Source organism: Pristiophorus japonicus, chromosome 5, assembly GCF_044704955.1.
Source record: "Pristiophorus japonicus isolate sPriJap1 chromosome 5, sPriJap1.hap1, whole genome shotgun sequence".
NCBI lineage: Eukaryota > Metazoa > Chordata > Chondrichthyes > Pristiophoridae > Pristiophorus > Pristiophorus japonicus.
Window position 1 is genome coordinate 98,572,670 of NC_091981.1, and position 14,572 is coordinate 98,587,241.

General features: G+C 43.4%; 1 protein-coding gene across 1 annotated transcript in view; it reads right to left on the bottom strand.

Annotated features, from left to right (window-relative positions):
• The window catches only part of osbpl3b (oxysterol binding protein-like 3b), a 323,848-nt gene extending 318,019 nt beyond the window's left edge, over positions 1 to 5,829 (bottom strand). The window contains exon 1 of the mRNA XM_070880189.1: positions 5,651 to 5,829. The gene's annotated coding sequence lies outside the window, so the exon portion shown is untranslated. The remainder of the gene's footprint in view (positions 1 to 5,650) is intronic.
• Positions 5,830 to 14,572: the final 8,743 nt, after the last annotated feature.

Genomic DNA, 14,572 nt, shown 5'->3' on the forward strand with positions numbered 1-14,572 from the left:
AGAGAAGCACAGAGTACGAGTGCCTGTTCATAAGTGAGTGTTATTTAAAAACTCAGTGGAGTACTTAGGGTACAGAGTAGACAAAGATGGTTTACATCCAACAATGGAAAAATTGGATGCAATTAGAAATGCACCCACTCCCAGGAATGTCACTGAACTTCATTCATTCTTGGGTCTTTTGAACTATTATGGGAAGTTCCTACCAAATTTGGCTACAGTATTACACCCACTGAATGAACTATTGAAAAAAACAGGTCCATTGGAAGTGGTCAAAAGAATGTGATACAACATTCAAGGAGTGTAAAAGCAAATTGGTGGAGAGCACCACGTTAGTTCACTATGACATATCTAAGGAGATTAAGCCAACATGTGATGCCTCTCTGTATGGAGTTGGGGCAGTGATCACTCACGTATCACGTAGTGGGGAGGAGACACCAATTGCTTTTGCTTCACACACTCAGTGCCAGTGAGTGTAATTATACGCAAATTGAAAGGGAAGCTTTGGCATTAATTTTTGGGGTCAAGAAGTTTCACATATACTTGTATGGTCGTAAGTTTACCATCGTTATGGACCATAAGCCCCTAACAGCAATCCTCCATCCAAAGTCCCCAGTTCCAACATTAGCTGCAGCCCAAATGCAGAGATGGGCTTTGATTTTGTCAGCATATACATATGATATTGAATACAAATGATCAGCTGATCACAGTAATGCTGATGCTATATCTAGATTGCCTTCCCCATCACAAGTTACACCCGATAGGGAAGAAGTGTTTTATTTTTCATACGTTGATGAACTACCAGTCACAGCTGAAGAGATTGGTAGAGCAACCAAACGTGACCCAGTGATGTCAAAGGTGTATGATTATTTTGCAAATGGATGGCCAAACCAGGTAACAGACAAAGATACACATCCATTCTTCATTCGTAGGAATGAATTATCAGTCGATAAAGATTGCATCATGTGGGGTGCAAGAGTGGTTATAACAAATAAATTCAGGTCCAAATTATTAGGAGATCTCCATGACCAGCACCTGGGAATGTGCTTGACCAAGAGTTTTGCACGCAGTTATTTATGGTGGCCAGGTCTTGATAAAGATAGAGTACATCGTGAGTCAGTGTACGACATGTCAATCGGTAAGTAAGCAAGCAACCACCACCAGTACGATTACAGCCATGGAAATGGCCTCCCAGGGTGTGACAAAGGCTACATATTGATTTTGCTGAGTTAGAAGGACCACAATTGTTCATTGTGATTGATAGCCATTCGAAGTGGGTTGAGGGGTTTCCAATGTGGAAAACAAGTAAAACATTGGACCATTTTGCAAGAATGATTTTCTTCATTTGGCCTCCCTGAAGAAACTGTTTCGGATAATGAACCACAATTTTGTTCAGAAGAATTTGCACAATTCATGAGCAAAAATGGTGTGAAACATACCAAGGTTCCACCATACCATCCTGCTTCAAATGGTGTAGCAGAGCACACTGTACAAATTGTAAAACGTGCCCTCATCAAACAAATGTTAGATCCAAATCCAAGGAAACGACAGTTGTCATTGGATCACAAATTGGCTCATTTTTTGATTACATATCAAAATACTCCTTATACAACTACTGGTAGAACACCAGCAGAGTTGTTTCTCAAATGATAGCCACGAACCAGATTCTCATTGTTAAAGCCCAATTTGGCACAGTCCGTAGAAGAGATACAATTAAGATAGAAAGAGAATCATGATAGAGGTAGAGTAAAAGAGAGAAGTGTGAAATTAAACTAGAAGGTGAGAGTGAAGAACCATCACCATAAATGGGTAAAGTGGTTAGCAGGAAGAGTGGTGAACATATGTGGTCCTCACACATATTTGGTAAAGATGTTTGATAACAGACAGGTTAGGTTTGTTCATATTGATCATATTTTACCTACAGACATGGAATGATTCAATTATTTCTGACTCAGATAGTTTTGATACACCAGTAGCAAATCCTAAATCTAATGTACTGGAAACAAATCCAGGAGAGAATCAAGTCTGAATCCGAGTCAGGAAAACAAAGAGCCTGAAGTTAGAGGGAGTTCAAATGAAAATCAAGGAAATTCCATGAAGGAAAACATCCCTCAGGATGAGCCTCGAATGAGTTTAGATTCAACACCATGTTTGAAAGGTTCTATTCGAGAGCAAAGGTATCCTCTTCGAAACAGAAAACAATTGGCAAAGTTAAATTCGTAAATATGGAAAAAAAGTCGATATCCTGTGTTATGTATAAACATGAAAGTTATGCATGATGTTTGTTATAATAACTTCATTAAGGAGGGAGAAGTGCAATGTCTGTAAGCTTGTAATGTTTGTAGCTCCACACTGTGGATGTGGACGTATTGTGTACTGCAACTGCAGAGTTAATAAACAGAACCAGGCAGATTCCAGAGGCTTCCGAGAGAGTTGCCTGCCATGTAGGAAGCTGTGTGTGCTGTGCTCTGTGAATATATCTCAGTACTTATTTTAAATTCATACATTTTTATCCATTATAAATTCCTGTGTCAGTATTTATAATGGAGACTACCGATGTAAGCTTGTCACAATGTAATTACACCTCTCAGCTAGTTGATGTGAAGTGTGCTAGATAATATACAAATAGATAGTCCTCCCTCTCTTTCCCACTTCATAAAAATACAAATGTGACTATTCTTTTCCCATATTTTAAACAAAGAGCACATTTTGTATTGATGTGATTTTACTGCAACAGCCATCTGAACATAACAGCCTTCATGGCTTGGCAACTGAGGGAAAGGTAGGTCAAAAGTACAGACATGTACTCTTCTCTAGTAGTCATTTTGCTTTACAACCAGGTGTTCATTATAAATCTGGTGAGATGCTGTTTATAAGAACAGGGATTTATCATACAATGTACATTGTATTATTCTGCTGTTACGGTGAATCTATAATATTTTTAGGCCAAGTCCAATTACTGTTAAATAAACTTTGGGGGAGTTCATTAGACTTCAACTGTTATTCAATTAAAAGTGGAAAGGAAGGCAGCACTGATGCCAATTCCTACAAATTAAACTTTAGTCAATTTAATGTTTCTTTCTTCCCTCCAAAAAAAATGAGATGTCAGCCCCATCATCAATCCTTCAACTACATCTTATAATTAGCCTCAACACAGAACTGCAATGATTCTTTGCCACCTCATGTTACTACTTCAGACATCCTGTACAACCTTTTCAAATCAGTTCTCACACCTGCACAACTTCAGTCCCAGTTGTCACTCCACTGTTCAGATCAACAGAAAAGTAGACATATCCATCGTACATTGGCACCTGTTATAAAATATATCTACACCAATTCAACATTTCTTTGCCAACAGGACTATGCACAACAGCTTTTTTCATGTACACCGTGTACCATATAAAGTTGCTACAGCAACTATGAAGCTGTTCAGAATCTGGCAATGGCTATTCAGCACTCAGCTACACTGCACTCTCTTCAAATTTGTTCCAGCATGAAACTTCCAACAATGTTCGTTCAGAGTATGTTCACTTGAGATTTGACCCATTTACAGTGCAAGAGAAAAAGGTCAAGTTTCTGCCAGCATCCAAACAGTAAATGGCATTTGAAACATGCCATCATTACAATATGAAATGTTCAGCAACCCATCATCATCATAGGCAGTCCCTCGGAATTGAGGAAGACTTGCTTCCACTCTTAACACGAGTTCTTTTGTGGCTGTACAGTCCAATACAAGAACCAGAGTCTCTGTCACAGATGGGACAGATAGATAGTCGTTGAGGGAAGGGATGGGGAGGACTGGTTTGCCACACACTCTTTCCGCTGCCTGTGCTTGATTTCTGCATGCTCTCGATGACGAGACTCGAGGTGCTCAGTGCCCTCCCGGATGCACTTCCTCCACTTAGGGTGGCTTTTGGCCAGGGACTCCCAGGTGTCAGTGGGGATGTTGCACTTTATCAGGGAGGCTTTGAGGATGTCCTTGTAGCGTTTCCGCTGCCCACTGTCTATAATTGTACATTATCAGTTATTTCGCATGACTTTATATGCTGCTTTTCTACTTCACTAGAAGTATTGATTTCTTTAAATATTTAACAGCTTTCACACGACTCTGGGGAGAACAGGAAAAAAAACTAATCTGCTCCACCATTAGCAAGGCCTTCAGCTTCCTCAGACCCACTCTCTAATTATCTCCCCTCCTCGAAAAATTCATCTCTTTGTCCAAGTCTTTGGTTACCCATTGGAATCTTTATATTCCTGGCTAAATATATTTTTCCCATATACTTATCTGAAGCACTTTCGGATGTGAATGACACTTTTTTTTTTTTAAAAGCAAGTTGTTGTTCACACTGGGCCAATACCTTCTTCCCATCATGTCTTGATTAATCCTCTGGGCAAATTCTTGCTGTAAGCACTGCAACTCGAACAAAAGCATCCAGTATCCGATGGTCCAACCCTTCTAAATTGCACTGGAGTCATATTCAATGTTGTACAAAGCTGAAGCCGCATAATACAGCCTCCCCAAGGTGGCGTAACACCGCTTTATTATGGAGTTAGCTCAGAAACTGACTAATGCGGTCACTTTTCCTCATCGTCAAGCAGAATCCACCTTGCAATAAAGTCCAAGAAATTACTTAATAAAATAAACAGCCCGAGTGATCACGCTCTAACAACGCCTCGCGAGTTCATTAAATACTGGGAAATTGCGGTTCCTATCCCAGGTAATCTAATGCTCGGGAGAACTAAAGACCCTTGCTGAAATAACTGCTGTGCTTTGATCATATAATCGGCAAGCGCCGTGTGCGGCCTTGAATCTAAACTCATTTTCGATATTGTAGATTGGAATCAGAAAGGGATAGCTATAGTTTGATGGCTAAGTAACGGCAATAGCCAGAAAGCAAACCTGCTGCCAAGCATCACGGCAGCTGTTTTTCAAACTCGTATTTTGACTCCGTGCCGCATACTACAATCTCTACTACACACACACACACAGCTGTTGCCTTTACTAATGCCCCAAATCACGCGTTTTCAGTCTAACCCCAAAGTTACTGAAACACGATTCGTTACACAACAGATCATCGTTAGATGTCGGACAGGTTAGTACAGCCCTCTGGCAGTGTTCAGCTAAAACACCTCAGCTTTCCCCTGCTCCAAAAAAAACGCAGTTTCCTTAACGTTATACAAATTCGCGTTTTCTGTATAAAAACCAAAACATTCTGTTACTTCGTCCCACTTTAAATACATCAGTTCAATATCACTTAGCATCCGACTCGTTAAAATTACATCGACCGTCCGGCATGAATTATTTTCCAGACCGTCCCTTGTTAATTTCGAAGTAATTCAAGCAAGTAGTTATTTGCTGCTTATGGGGCTAATCCATTATACAATAACGTCTGCTTGAATTAATGCAAGGTAACGCTCTGGGTGCGCGGAGTAAAACAGAATTTGACGTTTGCATTTGAAAACAAGTTATCCGCTTTCGACCAGTTGGAACATTGTGGCAGGTATCATCGACCGAAGAGGGCAGGAAGTCCACATGAAGTGCGAAACCCGACTTTGCGAAAGCGCTCGCCGCGCACAACCATCCCTTTACCTGTGCGCCCGGGGAGCCGGCAGCCAGTCAGTCCTCCGGCTCTTGGCTCGCTTTAGTACTTACTTTCGATATCTGGAACCTGCCGCAACACGCAGCGAAGATGCAGCCCCGGAGAGAGAAAACAATAGGCGAGATAGAGTTCGCTTCGAAATAAGCAACACAACATAAACGAAGAGTTGAAACTGAGAGGGAAACACAGGAGCCAAAACAACTGCAAATTGAACGGGAGCCCTGAAGCCGCGAGCTCCTCCCAAACTCGGAGCCGCCGCCGTCAGGAAGACCACAGCCACCAATCACACTGCCCGCCACTCTCTGATGCAACGCGCAAACTCGCCCGCCCTGTCGACATTTCCATGACGCGCTCTCGTCAATCAGCACTGTTCCTTCAAACACAAGGGGCAGGAGGATGTGTTTGTTTATTGACAACAACTTAATGTAGGTACTTAAGGTGATTGCAAGTGCTGACTTGTGTGCTTGAAGCCTCCTCGTAGGACTGCTCCTGGGCCTGGCCAAGGTGGCCATCAACAGGTCCAAGTGGCGGGAGGTCGAGTGGGTCGTTCATCATCATCATCATCATCATCGTCATAATAGGCAATCCCTCGAAATCGAGGAAGACTTGCTTCCACTCAAAGTGAGTTCTCAGGTGACTGTACAGTCCAATACACAGGTGGGACAGACAGTCGTTGAAGGAAAGGGTGGGTGGGGAGTCTGGTTTGCCGCACGCTCCTTCCGCTGCCTGCCTGCGCTTGTTTTCTGCATGCTCTCGGCGACGAGACTCGAGGTGCTCAGCGCCCTCACTTAGGGCGGTCTTTGGCCAGGGACTCCCAGGTGTCTGTGGGGATGTTGCACTTTATAAAGGAGGCTTTGAGGGTGTCCTTGAAATGTTTCCTCTGCCCACCTGGGGCTCGCTTGCCGTGTAGGAGTTCCGAGTAGAGCGCTTGCTTTGGGAGTCTTGTGTCGGTCATGCAGACAATGTGGTCTGCCCAACGGAGCTGATCGAGTGTGGTCAGTGCTTCGATGTTGGGGATGTTGGCCTGATCGAGAACACTGATGTTGGTGCGTCTATCCTCCCAGGGGTTTTGCAGGATCTTGCGGAGACATCGTTTGTATTTCTCCAGCAATTTCTGGTGTCTACTGTATATGGTCCATGTCTCTGAGCATACAGGAGGGCAGGTATCACGACAGCCCTGTAGACCATAAGCTTGGTGCCAGATTTGAGGGCATGATCTTCGATCTTCGAACACTTCCTCAGGCGGCCGAAGGCTGCGCGGCGCACTGGAGGCGGTGTTGAACCTCGTCGTCGATGTCTGCCCTTGCTGATAATAGGTTCCCAAGGTATGGAAAGTGGTCCACGATGTCCAAGGCCGTGTCCTGGATCTTGATGACTGGGGGGCAGTGCTGTGTGGCGCGGTCAGGTTGGTGGAGGACCTTTGTCTTAATGATGTTTAGTGTAAGGCCCATGCTTTCGTACACCTCAGTGAAGATGTTGACGATGGCTTGGAGTTCAACCTCTGAATGTGCGCGGTCGCAAACATCGTCCGCATACTGTAGTTCGACGACAGAGGACGGTCTTGGATCTAGCCTGGAGGCGACGAAGGTTTCCACTGCCAACCCAACTGCCTGCCTCATGTTCACGCCCAGGTGCCCCTGGAGATGGTGCACATGGTGTCTACCGGTTCGCTTGAGGCCTTCTGTGACCAGTGGAGGGACTGGATTGCGTCATTACAACAGGGAACAGAATTTTAATTTCATAGAATCATAGAACCATGGAAGTTTACAGCACGGAAGGAGGCCATTTCAGGCCATCGTGTCCATGCTGTCCAACAAGAGGCTATTGTGGAAATGTATTTTTGTCTAAGCTGATACCATACGGTATTTGTGTGCCCTTTGCAATATATATATATCAAAATGGAGTCCTGGCCCTTCCAGAACTTTCTGCATTTTAGCAGTCAGCTTGCATAAACAGCTAAACCTGGTTTGAGATGGCTGATGGCCATCAGACAGCTAGGAGACAAGTCATGCTGAGACAAGTACCCCTCATGGGGCTTTCCTATTGTCTACACTACAGGAGTTCCATGTCACCCCACCCTTATCTTCTAGCCATTATCTCTTGTAGAGACCTCATCCATTTGATGCAAACGATAAACTGACCAGGAAATTGAACAATCCTGCCACAATACAAGACAGGTGATAGCCCATTACATATGATTCATGGAGTAATGGCCGGCTGGCCAACTGATAACCCTGACAAAAGGAAATATCTGTAAACCATGTCAGGACCAGGATATAGTAATTCACTCTTTATCTGTATTCACTGACTGTGAGACAGAGCAATACACAGGGAGAGGCCAGAACTTGGGTTTTACTGTATAAATATCTTGTGAAGCTGTACCATTGCGGAGGTGTTCACTTAGCCCTTCACTGAGTGTAACCTGCCCCTTGCTAGCAAGCGAATTAAAGAAACTTCTACCGGAGCTGTAAGTGTCGGAGTCATTCTTTTCGGAGGTCGAGATTTCGACAGTTACTTCTTGGAGGTTCCACCGAGATGCATACTCTCTGTCCTGTAAGTAAAACGGATACAGGCATAGTGCCTCTCCAGTGAAAGGCTTCAGTGGCCAAACAAGGTGAGCCTTTTGCTCACAAGAGGTTTCTTCACTGTTGAATCGCATATGTAATCTGTTGTCCACAGGGGAGGTACTGCAATCTACAAAACTCTGCATTTAAAAGCTAAGGGTATTTTTTTATAACCATTTCTTTCTCAGCTCACCAGCAGAAGAGAACAGGTTCTGGAAAAATCTCGAAACAGCCCGGGGAAGGTTTCAGTAGGTAAGGGAGTGCTAGTCGATCGAAAAGGGTTCCAGGTTCTTATGTGATAAGATTTTTATTGTTTTTAATTCGGAAGGGGTTCTTATGTGATAAGAGTAAAAAAAAGGAAAGCGCTAATCGATCGAAGGTTCTTATGTGATAAGATTTTTATTGTTTTTAATTCGGAAGGGGTTCTTATGTGATAAGAGTAGAAAAAAAAAGAAAGCGCAATCGATCAAAGAGTTTGGGTACGGAACCATAAGTTTTATCAGTTTTTTTTATTAGGATAAGTTAAGGACTCGGTCTGTAGTGGCGTGCAACGCAGACTGAGAATATTGTTTGTTGTCCTTGTTATACTGTTGTGTGCAATACCTTTGTGAGAGATTGCCACTAGAGAAACGGGAAGAGTCACTAGGGAAAATTGTGATTCGGGAAAAAAAAACACAAGGATTGATTAAGAAAAGAAACAGTAACTGATTGATCAACTACGGTTGGTTCGTGCCAACATATCTCACACACCCAGACTGAGCCCGAATTAAGAGCCTTTTCAGGCCACGTAACGGCTAGGAGAAGTGGGCGTAGAGAACTCGGTTGGCCGAAAGGATTGTGAGATCAGAAACTGGAAAATCTTAATCATCCAGAATGGGTGCCGGAGCAAGTTAAAACACCACAAAAGGCACACCAGCCTATGTCATGCTCCAGAATTGTGGTCAGTCTTCAATTGACCAAAGAAACAAAAACGGTAAAGTGGACTAAGGGTGAAAACAGGCCATTTCCACCCGATGGTTCATTTAATTTAGAGAGAACAACATGTCTAGAGGAGTGTCTTATAAACAGAGATCCAGGTAGAAAAAAAAAGGAAAGTAATAGAAAAGGCCTGGGTTCCGATTCTTCAAGCCCATGTAAAATTAACAGAGGAAGTAAAACAAATGTAAAAAAAAAAAGAACCTGATAGTGACTTATGGATTCAAAAAAAAATAAAGCTAGCCCAAAAAAAAGCTTTATTGAATGGAGAGAGACTTTTGTGAATGTCTTGTCTTTGAATGAGAGCGCGTGAATGTCGTGTCTTTGAATGAGAGTGCTTCTGTGTTTTTTCCTTGTGTCTGGAAATCTGTTTGGAAAGGTTGTGGAGCTGCCTGTTTGTTTTAGCTCCACCCACTTTTTCAAACAAAGTGAAGTTTTTTTTAACCCTTCATAGTGTTGTCCTGTATGTGGGAAGTTTAAGACATTTTAAGTTAGAGGCGCAGGTGTGGATTTATTCGGATGAGAAGTTACGGAGCTAGGAAATGCACAAAGGATAGGTTTGTTGAGACATGGTCCCGGTGGTTAAAAGTTGTAATTACTTTTTTTTTTTAAAAGCCTTTGTGGGTCTCTCGAGGTGCAGGCTGGGGGAATACACTCTCATTGTCCTTGGTGTAAAATCTTGGTACAAAAGCTTCTAGCTCAGTAAGAGAATTTTTTGGGATAAAGAGTGGCAGTACAATAGTTGAATTGGGATTTTGAGATATTTCAGGTGATCTCCTTGATCAACATTTTGGGTGTATTGGAAAAATCTTGGGTTTGGAAGCCTTTTAATAAGATTAGAAAACAAGTACTTTACATTCTGTGATCTGGGAATCACTATAAGCATAACACACAGATTCGTCCAGTTCAGAAGCCCACACAAATGGAGGTGTGTCCAAGACCTACGAGCTGTGAATGAATCTACCATATTCTCACAATGCTTAAAGAAGGATTTGGAATGAAGTATCCCGGAATGCTTTCCAGAGTCTTAAGCAGCCCCTCACTTCAGCACCAGCCTTGGGATTACCAGATTACACTAAGCTATTCAACTTATTTGTGCATCACAAGTCGGGTTTTGCACAATCTGTTTTGACTCAGTTACATGGGGACAGGCAGCGACCGGTAGCATATTTCAGTACCCAACTAGACCCAGTGGCACGCGGACTACCAGGATGTCTTCCTTCGTTGGCAGCAGCTTATTATGCTATGCAACAGGCTCAGACAATAACTCTAAATCATCAGATCATTTTGTATATCCCACACTCTGTCGAGATTTTCCTTACTAAATGTGCCACCCAACACCTAACCGCCGCAAGAACCACTAAATATGAAGTCGAACTGTTATCAAATCCGAACCTTATCATCAAAAGATGCACTACCTTAAATCCAGCCACTCTACTCCCCACGGAAGACGACGGCGAACCCCATTCATGTGAAGTGGTAACCGAATTAGTGACTAAACCACGTATCAATCTAACAGATGTACCAATGTGTAACCCTGATCTAATGTACTATGTTGACGGATCAGCTCTACGAAATGATAGGGGCCAACCTAGAGCGGCTTATGCAATTGTAACTCAGTTTAATGTTGTCGAAACAGCCTCTCTTCCAGACTCCTTTTCAGCCCAACAAGCCGAATTGTTTGCGTTAACTCGAGCCTGTATTCTGGCTGAAGAACAAACAGTTAATACCTACACTGACTCCAGGTATGCTTTTGGGGTATCACATGACTATGGACAAATTTGGAAGATTCGCGGGTACCTGACTTCTTCAGGAACCACTATCAAAAATGCAGAACAAGTGGAAAATCTCCTGCGAGCCATTCAATGCCCCTTGAAACTTGCCATTATCAAATGCCAAGCACATACAGGCCAGTCGAATGAGGTGGCACTTGGGAATGCCAGAGCTGATAATGCAGTAAGTCAGCAGCTCTGTCAAAAGGGGGGATGCAGGTGTCATTGTTCCCACTAAGGAAAAATAATTGCTCAGACCCGCCACCCACTATTAATGACGTGCTGGCCTTTCAGACACAGGCCAGTACGGAGGAGGTGGTGACCTGGATGAAGGATCTATGTTATAAAAATCCAGGGGGAATATGGGTTCACCACGACGGCCGCGTGGTGGCCCCCAGATCCTTACTTCCATGGATTGCCCGATGTGTTCATACATTCACACACACGTGGGCAAAGGGGGATTGGCAGATTATATTTTGGCAACTTGGTATGCACCAGGTATTTCGGCAATTGCAAAACAAATCTGTGAAAATTGTGTTACCTGTCAGACAATGAATCCGGGTAAGACGGAAAAAGTAGAATCTGCCTCCCACCCAAATCCAGTCGGGCCTTTTGTACATTTACAAATGGATTTTATTGAATTACCTATGTGTATGGGATTCAAGTATGTATTAGTTATTGTAGATGTGTTCTCTAGATGGATTGAAGCCTTTCCATGTAAAAAGGCCGATGCCACTACTGTTGCTAAATGTTTGTTAAAAGAAATTGTACCGCGCTTCGGAATCCCTGCTAAGCTTTCTAGTGATAACGGGTCACATTTCACGGGAACTGTTATAAGAGAAATGTGTAAAGCTTTGCAGATTAATCAACGTTTTCATTGCAATTATCATCCACAATCAGCTGGACTTGTTGAAAGATATAATGGAATGCTTAAAAATAAGCTGGCAAAACTATGCAATGACACTGGACTGAAATGGACAGAACTGCTGCCCTTAGCTTTGATGGTAATGCGATCTGCAACCAACAGAACAACAGGCCTGTCACCGCATGAGATAGTTATGGGACGTCCCCAACGACTACCTTTTACAGCACCATTTACTGCAAAACAGATGGACATCCACAAAATGGAGGAAAATATGTTGAATTATTGTACTGCACTAACCAAATGTATTTCCAGCTTTCATTCACAGGTAAAGGAAGCCCAAGTCAAGCCAGCGGAAGGGAAGTGTCATAACCTGGAGCCAGGGGAATTCGTTTACATCAAGATTTTTAAAAGAAAAAGCAGTCTACAGCCAAGATTCGAAGGACCATACCAGGTCTTGCTGGCGACCAATACTGCAATCAAGGTAAAGGAAAGACCAACATGGATCCACGCATCCCATTGCAAACGGGCACCCGACCAGGAGGAAGGGAAGAAGGAATCAGAGGAACAGAAAAAGGAAGACTGAATAAGGAACTGTATGGACTATGGGGACTGATGGTGCTGGGCTTGACAGGGTTTTACTTCGCATTATTGATTACACCAGGGGTACAGACCCGCCACCGAAGGGAATTGCACGTAAACGTATTTATGGCGCTGAGTCATAGGTATGTTCACGAAAGAAACTTGTCAAGTTGTTGGGTGTGTTCCCATGTGCCTGTCCACTCCAGGGGGGGTATTCCCCTGAGATCTGTCCCCTTTAACGAATCAGAAATGGTAGAATGGTTGACAGTGCAAAATAGGACAAACCTAACTAAGGGGCCAGAAACGAAGGAGCAAACAGAATGGAGGTCGGCAGGGTATAAACTTACAGCCTTCCAGGGATGGTACCAGCCCAATTATGATAATAACCATCAGCCTCCCTTCCTAAGCATTACTCCCAGAATAGAAAATCCCGAAGGTATAATATGCCTAGTGAGTAATGAGACTGCAGGACCAGAAATGGGGCGCAGCAAGTGTTCCCAAATGACTAAATGACAAGCCACAACTAATCCCACTGAGAGAAAGATAGCAACCGTTGGCTGGACAACGGTCCATAACAAAGCCCCAGGTGAAGGGTGAGAAGGTGAGACCACTCGAGTATGGATAGTGCGAAAGGACCAGGAGCTGACGTCCTATAATTGCACCTACTTTATTTGTGGCCATAAAGCCTACCCATGGTTACCAGCCAACTGGACAGGGTCCTGTTACTTAGGATATGTGGTACCCTTTATCAGATCAATAAAGACTCTAAGGGATGCCTATGGAAGCCACAGATTTAAACGGGATTTGACTTGGCTAAACGGAATATTCAAGGTAATGGTGCCACCCTATGGAATAGCATCGACCGAATGGCAGTTACGGGAACTGGCTAACTTAGTCGAATCAGTAGCCAACGCAACTTCCCAAGCCTTTGAAGGGATAAATGACAAAATGGTAGCTATTCGAACAGTGGCTCTCCAAAATCGTATGGCCTTAGATTATCTCCTAGCCAAGGAGGGAGGAACATGCGCATTAATAGGTGAAGAATGCTGTACATATATCCCAGATAAATCAGAAGATATCGGCAGTCTAGCTGAAAACATCAGGAAAAAGGTAATAGAGTATAAACAGACAGTTGGCCAGGACGGTATCACCTTGTGGGGTTGGGCATCAGGATGGTTGGGAGCCCTGGGGAAATTTGTGGTACAGGGTTTGATCATATTCCTGCTGATAGTCTTCGCCCTGTATCTATTATTTGTCATCGTTAAGTGTTGCTGTGCCAGGGTGGGAGAAACTATGTTACCTACCGAGACCACGGCTAGAGTTATGGTAGCAACAACTGCTGAAGGCTCTTGTGTGGAAATGGAAATGGAGAGACTGTACAAGATCAGAATGGATTAAGTTGTCCTTGTGAAGGACAAAATGGGGGAATGTGGAAATGTATTTTTGTCTAAGCTGATACCATACGGTATTTGTGTGCCCTTTGCAATATATATATATCAAAATGGAGTCCTGGCCCTTCCAGAACTTTCTGCATTCTAGCAGTCAGCTTGCATAAACAGCTAAACCTGGTTTGAGATGGCTGATGGCCATCAGACAGCTAGGAGACAAGTCATGCTGAGACAAGTACCCCCCATGGTGCTTTCCTATTGTCTACACTACAGGAGTTCCATGTCACCCCACCCTTATCTTCTAGCCATTATCTCTTGTAGAGACCTCATCCATTTGATGCAAACGATAAACTGACCAGGAAATTGAACAATCCTGCCACAATACAAGACAGGTGATAGCCCATTACATATGATTCATGGAGTAATGGCCGGCTGGCCAACTGATAACCCTGACAAAAGGAAATATCTGTAAACCATGTCAGGACCAGGATATAGTAATTCACTCTTTATCTGTATTCACTGACTGTGAGACAGAGCAATACACAGGGAGAGGCCAGAACTTAGGTTTTACTGTATAAATATCTTGTGAAGCTGTACCATTGCGGAGGTGTTCACTTAGCCCTTCACTGAGTGTAACCTGCCCCTTGCTAGCAAGCGAATTAAAGAAACTTCTACCGGAGCTGTAAGTGTCGGAGTCATTCTTTTCGGAGGTCGAGATTTCGACACTATCCAACCTAATCCTACTTTCCAGCTCTAGATCCATAACCCTGCAGGTTACGACACTTCAGGTGCATATCCAAGTACTTTTTAAATGTGGTAAGGGTTTCTTTCT